This window comes from Rutidosis leptorrhynchoides, chromosome 3 (assembly GCF_046630445.1).
Source record: "Rutidosis leptorrhynchoides isolate AG116_Rl617_1_P2 chromosome 3, CSIRO_AGI_Rlap_v1, whole genome shotgun sequence".
Taxonomy (NCBI): domain Eukaryota; kingdom Viridiplantae; phylum Streptophyta; class Magnoliopsida; order Asterales; family Asteraceae; genus Rutidosis; species Rutidosis leptorrhynchoides.
Genome location: NC_092335.1, coordinates 676,553,463 through 676,563,959, shown reverse-complemented (window position 1 = coordinate 676,563,959; position 10,497 = coordinate 676,553,463). Strand labels below are relative to the sequence as shown.

General features: G+C 31.7%; 1 non-coding gene across 1 annotated transcript; it reads right to left on the bottom strand.

Moving 5' to 3' along the window:
* Positions 1 to 600: 600 nt before the first annotated feature.
* LOC139903049 (small nucleolar RNA R71) lies at positions 601 to 707 on the bottom strand. Its single transcript, XR_011777897.1, has one exon. It is a non-coding gene; the product is annotated as a small nucleolar RNA R71 (small nucleolar RNA).
* Positions 708 to 10,497: the final 9,790 nt, after the last annotated feature.

The following is a 10,497-nucleotide window of genomic DNA, read 5'->3' as shown; positions in this document are numbered from 1 at the left end:
ATTGTTGCCGTTGATTTTTCTTTAGAATCATCATCTAGTCGAACAAGTTCTCCAACTCAAATTTTTGATAATCCATTTTTTGAACCCGACTTCACAACTGAGAATCCGGAGGATATTCAAGGACAATTCTAAGATCCTGAACCACTAATCATTCCTCCTGAACCATAAATAGTTAAATCAGAATATTCTAGTGATTTGGATTCAACAAATTCAATTATGGAAGTAACGGAACCTCAAAGTATGGAAGACCGAATGAGAGCCACACGCACGGGTCAAGGTCACGCCATTAATCAGCCAGATGTTAGAGCATCAGATTTTGAAATCAAAGGACAAATCCTACACATGATCACCAATCAATGCCAATTTGGTGGTACAACAAAAGAAGATCCAAACGAACATCTTCGAACTTTTAATAGGATTTGTAATCTATTTAAAATTCGAGAAGTTGAGGATGAAACTATTTATCTTATGTTGTTCCCATGGACTTTAAAAGGAGAAGCGAAAGATTGGTTAGAATCGTTACCTAAAGGAACGATTGACTCATGGGATATTTTAGTTGAGAAATTTCTTCAAAGATTCTTTTCGGCATCTAAAGTCGTGAGACTTCAAGGAGAAATTTCCACGTTCGTGCAAAAGCTAAATGAAACGTTATATGAGGCATGGACAAGATTTGGAAGGATGTTGAGAGGATGTCCTCAACACGGTTTAGATACTTTTCAAATAGTGCAAATTTTCTATAAAGGCGTCAACATCGCCACACGAAAAGACATCGACACAGCAGCTGGTGGTTCCATTATGAAGAAAACCACAACTGAAGCTCACAAGATCATTGATAACACAGCATCCCACTCTCATGAGTGGCATCAGGAAAAAGATATTTTTCATTCATCTAAAGCGGCTAGAGCCTATTCTAGCCATAACTTTGATTCTGTTTCCGCAAAAATAGATGTTTTTGAGAGACGAATGGAAAAGATAACTAAAGATATTCACGCAATACGAATCAGTTGTGAGCAATGCGGTGGACCACACTTAACGAAAGATTGTAATGTTGAGTAAAAGATGGAACAACGAGAGAATGTTTCCTACATAAACCAAAGGCCAGGAAATAATTATCAAAATAATTATCAACTGCCAAAGCCAAACTTTAATCGAAATCAAAACATTCTTTACAATCCAAATGGACCCAATAATAACTCATACAACCAACAAGGTCCGAATAACCAACCAACTCAAAACAACACTTTTAATCAACAAAGACCTGGCTTGTATAAACCACCACAACAAACCGAAGAGAAAAAGTCAAATCTGGAAGAAGTGGTATTTAAGCTAGTTGAATCTCAAACACAATTTATTGAAACTCAAACCCAAACGAGTGAGAGGTTTGATCAGTCATTTAGAACTCAACAAGCTTCCATTTTGAATCTAGAAAAACAAGTAGGTACTCTTGTTAGATTGATGAGTGAAAGGGAACAAGGAAAGCTACCGAGTAATAATGAAGTAAATCTTCGGAATGAAAATGTTAACATGGTATCAACAAATTCTGAAAAACTAACACCAGAAGATGGGAAAGTTTTAGATGTGAGTAACAATGAATAAGTTAAAACACCACCACCACCCGAGTATGTAAAGCCAGTGGTGGCACCATACAAAACACCCATCCCGTTTCCAAGAAAAGAAGTTGAGTATGAGCAAGTGATAGGTAATAAAGTTTGTGATACCTTTGGAAAAAAGAAGAAGAAGAAGAATAAGAAAGTGCAAGAAACAAAAACCGTAGAAGTAAACCCGATGAAGATAGTTCCACCAAAACCTCCACCTAGGGTAGGTGATCCGGGTGAATTTATTGTTCCTTGTCTACTAAGTGACTGTGTCATGTATGATGCACTAGCAGATTTAGGTGCAAGTGTGAGTGTTATGCCTCTTTCATTATATAAGAGATTAGGAGTAGGTGAGTTAAGTCCAACGGATATGAGTGTTCGACTCCTTGATCAAACCATTAAGCACCCAGTTGGAATTGCTGACAACCTACCCGTTCAAGTAGGTAATTTAACCTTTCTAGTCGAATTCATTGTCATTGACATAAAAGAGGACCCAAACATACCTCTAATTTTAGGTCGACCATTCTTAGCGTCCACCGGGGCGTTATTTGATGTAAGAAAGGGTAGAATGACACTTAGTAATGATGAGAAATCGATCACCTTTATGATTCGAAAGTCTAAATCTCCACCAACCAAAACCGTTGAACCAGCAAAAACGATTGGTAAGAACCATGTTGTTTTACCAACTCCAATGGTAGTGCTCAACAATAATAAAATGCCTAAGTGTGGGGAAAATGAAGTAACACCTAATGATGACCTGATAACAAAGAACCCCGTTGTTGATATGAAATTAAATGATCCCGTTATTAATAGTTCAATGAAGAAACTTATTAAACGAATTCGCGATGCTAAAACCAAGGGGAACTTTAAGTTATGTAACCGGTTAGTATCCAATCTGTCGCCTAAAGAAAAGGCGAAATTAGTTGAATTTGTGGATATTACATAAGAATTCGGCTAATGGCTTAAAGCAAAAGTCACAGATATGCAAGTTGATTATGGTCCAAAAAAATTTGACGATGAAGTTAATCACAATTTTGACACCACAGCTACCTAAGTGTGGGGAGATTCAAAATGTTCTAAAAAGAAAATGCTGTCTAGAGTTAGTTGTTCTGTTCTCGTGTAGTTCTGAGAATGGAATCCGGTTGGTCTTTTTCACTAGTAGACACTAAAGAACTAGTTTTCTCCCCCCATTCTGAATTTTTTGTTTTTGTTTTGTAGGTTTTATATGAAATTAATATGCTTTTTAAATTTAAGTTTTGTGTGATTTTAAAAACAAAAATTTACTTTATTTAATTAAGTTTAAAAAAATGATTTCTAAAATTCGTCGTGAGTTAAACACTAGGTCATTGAACCAAAATTGCTTTACCCGAGGGCGGGACGACAAATTTTGTTATCATTATTTTTAATTTTATTGATTTAAAGTATGCTAAAAAAAATATATTAGATTTTATAAATTTTTGAAAGTGGGGTAATATACCAAACTTCAAAAATATGTATATATGTTTGTAGTTTATCTTATGTACAAAACAGGTTAAAACAACGCACTTTCAAAGACTGTCATTAAGTTCAGCAAAAGCTACTAATTTTGACGACAAGACGAAAAATGTCAAATGTGAAATAACAACAATATGTTTGCAAACTCGGTAATTTTAATCATTTTTCTACACTAATCACCCTCATGAATTTAAATTTTTACTGATTTCTTGCAAATGAGGGCATTGCAAGATCTCAAGTGTGGGGAAGGGTTATAAATTCTCTCGGGTTTACACTTGGTTTAATTGCCAAATTTTGTGAAAATTTGAAAAATTTTCAACTAAATGAATTCAAAATCATGTTTATACATATTTATGAACGATAAAACTAGGTGATACTACCGAAATTATTGTTACCTTGGAAAGGACATAAATTGAGAAACAACTCAAAACGCTTGAATTCATTTAAAATGGAATAGAGGTGAATAAAAAGACAAAGAAAGAAAAAATAAAAGCTGAGTGTGGGAAGAATTCACCAAGTTCTTTAAAACATATATCACATATCTGTACAAGCTTATTACAGGTACTTTTATTTTGGACTAAACTAATCAGTTTTACCCGATTTACTGTAATATATTCGAAAGAAAGATGGATCTACACGATGAATCAATTCCATCATTAAAAGGAAGTAAAGTCTTCCGAAAAAGACACGCGCTTCTTGATTTAGGTCAAGAAGTTATCGTCCAGACCAGCTGTAGGTTGAAGAAAAATCTAGAAAAGTCATCTCTAAAATCAGCAGGAAATCTACGGACCTCAGCATCAAACAGGGTCGCCATGTGGTAAGACTTATCCTAACCATGAGAGGATCTGTCTCGTAAAATGGGGAGGGCGACGTGCAAATTAGCTTGATAAGACTAATGAATCAGACCCCCAGTAAGGATAATCTACTTAAAGATTAAAAATCAGCTTTTAAGCCTGATATTACTCAATTCTTGAGATTGACTTTAAAGATTGAGAATTACAAACTCATGGAATTCGATGATATCTAAACTCGAACTTGAACGAGAAAATATTTTGATCAAATTACAAACCGATTTGTTTTCTAAAAACCTATTTTCAATGCGTTCATTACCATTGAACGTAAAATCCTAGGAATTCACCTGGAATTCATTAGGTCACCTGAACCAAATCGGGTGTCAACCGTAAGAACGGTGGTTGCATAGCATGGTCAAAGACAGGACCTTGTGCCACAGGGTGATCTTTACTATTGTTCCTACAAAGGATAGTAATTGCATCCGATACGTTATAGACTATAATTGAAAGCATGTCATGGGACATTGCCTTAACAGTTGCTTGTTCAACGCTTTCCTTTACAACCGGATGGTAGTTTACTGAAAGGTAATATACGGAACAAGTAAACTGGACGTGTTGCTTTACTAATACAAGGTTAGCAAGTGGGTGACACAAAACCATAAGTTTTGAGCTAAAATTTTCAAATCTAAAACCTACACAACCCACAAAAACATTTTGCAACACAGGTGAAGGGTTATTCCGGAAAACTTATCTAGGGTAAAAACTAGATTGAATTTTCAAAAGATCAAATGTTTTCATAAAGATCCAATTTCTTAACAGATCTAAATTTTTATAGTCATGTGAGACTGTAAACCACATCGTTACTATCATTGTTCATAACCGCCGTATTGAAATTACTGATGTACAAAGTGTGAAAAATAAAGAAGTGATTCAAGTATGTTTTTATTTCAAGACTATATTGCTTGAGGACAAGCAACGCTCAAGTGTGGGAATATTGATAATGCTAAAAACGAACACATATTTCATAGCATTATCCCTCAAGAAAGACAAGATTTTAGTTGCAATTGTTCTATTTACAAGTGATATTCGTTTAAATAATAAAAGGTGAAGACAAAAGGCAGATTCGACGATTTGAAGACGCAAACGACCAAAAATCTAAAAAGTACAAAGTACAATCCAAGTGGTTCAATATATTGATGAGAAACGTCTAAAAATTACAAACGTACAAGCCACAAAACGCAAAGTACAAGATATTAAATTATACGAAAAGACGTTCGAAAATCCGGAACCGAGACATGAACCAACTTTCAACGCTCGACGCAACGGAGCTGAAAGTACAAGTCAACTATGCACAAGAATATAATATAATATTTAAATAATTCATAATAAGAATAATAATAAATAATAAAAAGTTGTTAAATGAGCATAGTTAAGGGGTCATAAGTGAAAATTTCAAATCAACATTTGCCTATAAAACGAGACTACGGAGAATGAAGAAAGACACACCTTTTTCCAATCTTCTTTCTCTATATATGTAATTTATATATATTTATAATTATAATTTTAATTTAAGTTTAATAATAATTGAGTTATTGTAAGAAATGTTTTACGGGTTTTAAAGTCGGAACTCTGTCCGTGTAACGCTACGCGATTATTCACCACTGTAAGCTATGTTCTTCCTTTTTAAATTAATGTCTCGTAACTAAGTTATTATTATGCTTATTTGAGCCGAAGTAATCATGATGTTGGACTAAATATTAAAGATTGGTTTATTAGATTTTGTACCATAATTAGGGTATGGACAAAAGACCGATACTTGTGGACATTGGACCATGGACCATTAATAGATGGGGGGTATTTTCTAATCGAATGACAACTCTTTGGAGTCTGTCGAACCTATCTTCAAATTAGTTAATCTAATAATTATTAAATGATTATGCATGTCCTATTTAGTGACGTTTATACGACATCTTTTAAAATCATTTAATTAATCAATTGGGTTGGGTAATTTATTATTCATTCTGGCCAAGTGGGTAAATTAATAATCATTGACTAATTAAAACAGGGGTGGATTACATACAAAGGTAATTGGTGTAATTGTTAACAAAGTATTAAGACCTCGGATTACACACAGTCGATAACCTGGCGTAATTATTAACAAAGTATTAAGACCTTGTTACAGTTCGAATCCCCAATTAGTTGGAATATTTAACTTTGAGTATAAGGCTAATTTGATGATCATTTTATAATTATGACCGATGAACTATTATGGGCAAAAACCAGATAGGTATCAAATAAATCCAGGACAAAGGATAATTAACTCAGCATAATAAATTAAAATCAAAACGTAAAACATCATGATTACGGAAGTTTAAATAAGCATAATTCTTTTATTGTATTTCTCATCGTACTTTCATTTACTCGCAATTTTATTTATTATCATTTTAATATTGTTATTTATTTTACGCACTTTAATTATCGTCATTTATCTGTACGCTTAAAATATAAAATCGACAAACCGGTCATTAAACGGTAAATCCCCCCAAAGTTACCTATAATTACTATATCTAGTTTAACTACTTAATTAACTAATTTGACCTAGTAAGACACCCAATAATAGTATCCACGGATCGACCTCCCGGACTTTACCTTAGCTATATTATTACACGATAGGTATACTTGCCTTTTATGTTTTAGTTTAATTTAGGTGATTTCCTGTAGTAAATAAATATAAAACTGATAGCCGTTTCATACACACCCTCTAGAACACATCAATTTCACATCCACTACTTCACCGGACTTCCACTACCTTGAAACCCTCGGCAACCATCATCACCTTCATCTCAAGCGCCACCTTCTCCCTCTCTTTCTTTTCTTTCTTTTTATTTCTCTTCATTCTGCAACTTGCTATTACCATCACTGTGATGTTTGTTGCGGTTATAATCAGTCGAGAACCATCACAACCGTAGCCACTAGACCACCGGTCACCACCACCTCAATCATATTAGCCACCATAGTTTCTGTTTCCTTTTTGTTTAAACAACAACAACTATGAGCAATCACTATTTTTTTTCTTCTGTTTCGTATAACCCCAAGAACCCAACCTGATATTCACCACAACTCAACCATTTAAAACACCCATTAACCTACTGCATTTTACAACCATCGAACCACCACTACCATTACGGTTCCTACTGTTACTGTTTTAACCGAAGACGATTATGGAGGTTAATAAATGATGAGGAACGCGAGGAATAATGAGAGTTAATTTGATAATGAATCAAGGAAGTCGATGAATAGTGATTATGAACGATGAAGATAATTATGATTATGATTCTGTGAAAATATTATCATGATGATGAAAGTGATAATTATAATGATGGTTAGAATGATGATGATCCGTACATGTTGATGATATGATAGCAAAGATGATGAAGGGGATGTGGTGATGGTGAATATAAAGATGATGATGATAAAACGACGACGAATTGATGATGATTTTATGTTGATTATGATATATGATGTTGTGTATAATTAGGATAATGGAATAAGATGATGATAAGTCGATGTATAGATTATGATTCAGTGTGACGATCATGAGGATGATGGTGATGATTAATCTAAATAAATGAAGATGGAGGAACTGAATGATATTATAGATAAAATTAAAATCACGTTTAATACAGAAAGAAACAGATGGAGGAGTGGTTCAGGTGTTTATGTTTAAACGAGAGGTCATGGGTTCGAATCTAGGCGACTACACATTTTTTTTTAAAACAATAGAAGCAGTCTTGATAAATGGGCATGTTGGGCTGATGTTGGGCCGAAATGAAACTGGGCAAGGAAATAATATTAAGGGAAGCAAATAATACGGGCTAAATATTTTTGGGTCTGAGATATTATTAGAAAAACAGTAGATGGAACCATGGTTACGAGTGTTAGTGGGTGGGCGAGAGGTCGCAAGTTCGAGTCCCGTTGGAGCATTCCTTTTTAGGAGGGTGTACATTTTTTTTCCCATTTCCATTTCCATGATTATTATTATTATTATTATTATTATTATTATTATTATTATTATTATTATTATTATTATTATTATTATTATTATTATTATTATTATTATATTATTATGATTATTATTATTATTATCATTAGTATTAATAGAATTATCAAGATTATAATTTTTATTATTATTGTTATCATAAGTATTAGTATTAGTATTAGTAGTATTATTATCATTATAGTTATTAATATAAATATTAGTATCATTATTATTATTAGTAAGATCATTATCTTTATAGTTATTATTATTAGTATTCATTATTATTAAAATTAACATTTTTATTAAAAAGTATCATTTTTATTAAAGTTATCATTTTATCATTTATATTAAAAGTATAATTTTAACCCTATTATCATTATTATTATTTTTATCATTACTAATATTATTTTAGTATTATTATCATTTCAACAAACAAACGATATATATATATATATATATATATATATATATATATATATATATATATATATATATATATATATATTTATATATATAATACATATAATATAATAAAAATTATTTTTTTTATTTTTTTTATTTTAAATATATAAAATGAATATATGAAACATATAGATTATTAATATAATAATGAAATAACTAATAAATTTATATATTTATATATATATATATATATATATATATATATATATATATATATATATATACATATATATATATATATATATATATATATATATATATATATATAAATGTGTTCGATTACAATTATATGTGTTAATATATATATAAATGATATAGGTTCGTGAATCCGAGGCCAACCCTATTTTTGTTCAATGCCGTTATATGTATTTTTACTACAAAATACATTATGGTGAGTTTCATTTGCCTTTTTACCCTTTATATTTTTGGACTGAGAATACATACGCAATTTTTATGAATATTTTTACGAAATAGACACAAGTAATTGAAAATATATTCTATGGTTGAATGATCGAAGCCGAATATGCCCCTTTTTGCTTAGTAGCCTTAGAATTAGTAAACCGATCTACTAATTGACGTGAATTCTAAAGATAGATTTATTGGGCCTAACGAACCCTATCCATGGTTGCGGTCGATGTTGTTATATCATGTCCGATGGATGTCCCGGAATGATAGGGGATATTCTTATATGCACTTGTTAATGTCGGTTATCAGGTGTTCAATCCATATGAATGATTTTTGTCTCTATGCATGGGACGTATATTTATGAGAACTGAAAATGAAAATCTTATGGTCTATTAAAATGATGAAAATGATTGATTATGATAAACTAATGAACTCACCAACCTTTTGGTTGACACTTTAAAGCATGTTTATTCTCAGGTATGAAAGAAATCTTCCGCTGTGCATTTGCTCATTTTAGAGATATTACTTGGAGTCATTCATGACATATTTCAAAAGACGTTGCATTCGATTCGTTGAGTTCATCAATATTATTATTAAGTCAATTATAGTTGGATATATTACGAAATGGTATGCATGCCGTCAACTTTCGATGTAATGAAAGTTTGTCTTTTAAAAACGAATGCAATGTTTGTAAAATGTATCATATAGAGGTCAAGTACCTCGCGATGTAACCAACTATTGTAATTCGTTTATAATGTATATGAACAGGTTGTTAAAAAACTAGCATCCTTCTCATCTATTCTTGCTAGTTGAAAGATTTTGATTGAAGTGAAATTGAGGTATGATTTGAATACTTGAATTTTACTTATGTTTATGTTTAAAGGGTTAAATATTTATGATGTAGAGTAGGATTTATGTATGTTTGAGTTGAAAATCGAATTTGAGGATGGATGGATATGTAAAATGAGTTTTTGTGAATGAAATGAAAGTGTAATGATGAATTATGATGAATTTATGTTATGATTATATATAAATACTAGTTTTATGGTGTTATGGTGTATGAATATGTATGAAACTAGTTAAAAGATTGTAAATGGTGGAGAAATACGATCACCTAGACTATGAATTGGTTAAAAATCAAGTAGTGCACACAAGGTGTTTGTTAAAATGCCTAAGAGAAGAGCTAGTAATGTTCATGATGTTATTAGTCATGTATGATGATTAAATTGTGTTAAAAATCATTCATAATAGTGTTATTATTATATGTAAGTAGTTTGGTTTTTTTAGAAATGTTTTTGTGTTGAATTGAGTTGAAAATGGAGTCAATGATGTCAAACCCGTCACTAAGAAAAACTGCACAAAACTTGATTTTGTAAAAATCATATAAACTCAACCGTAGCTCTATTTAAGGCGTGTGAGTACTTTTCGGAAAGGGCTTTGAGTGTCCTTTCCAATGAACAAGTCTTTAAATGCTGAAAAAAAGACTTAAATGGGTCAGAATCTGCTGTAAATGTAGGGCTGTCCAAATGGTAGAATTGTGTAAAGCTTGTATAAAGTATTATTGTTTGGAATTTTGGGCATGTTGTAAGTGTCCATGTTATTAGGGAGTTATTTGGACATGAGTTACCACTTATAGTGTAGTGGTTCAAGTTCCTTTCTTAAGTCAAAATCGGTCAAAAGCTTAATTGGGATAAAATTAAGCTAGTAGCCA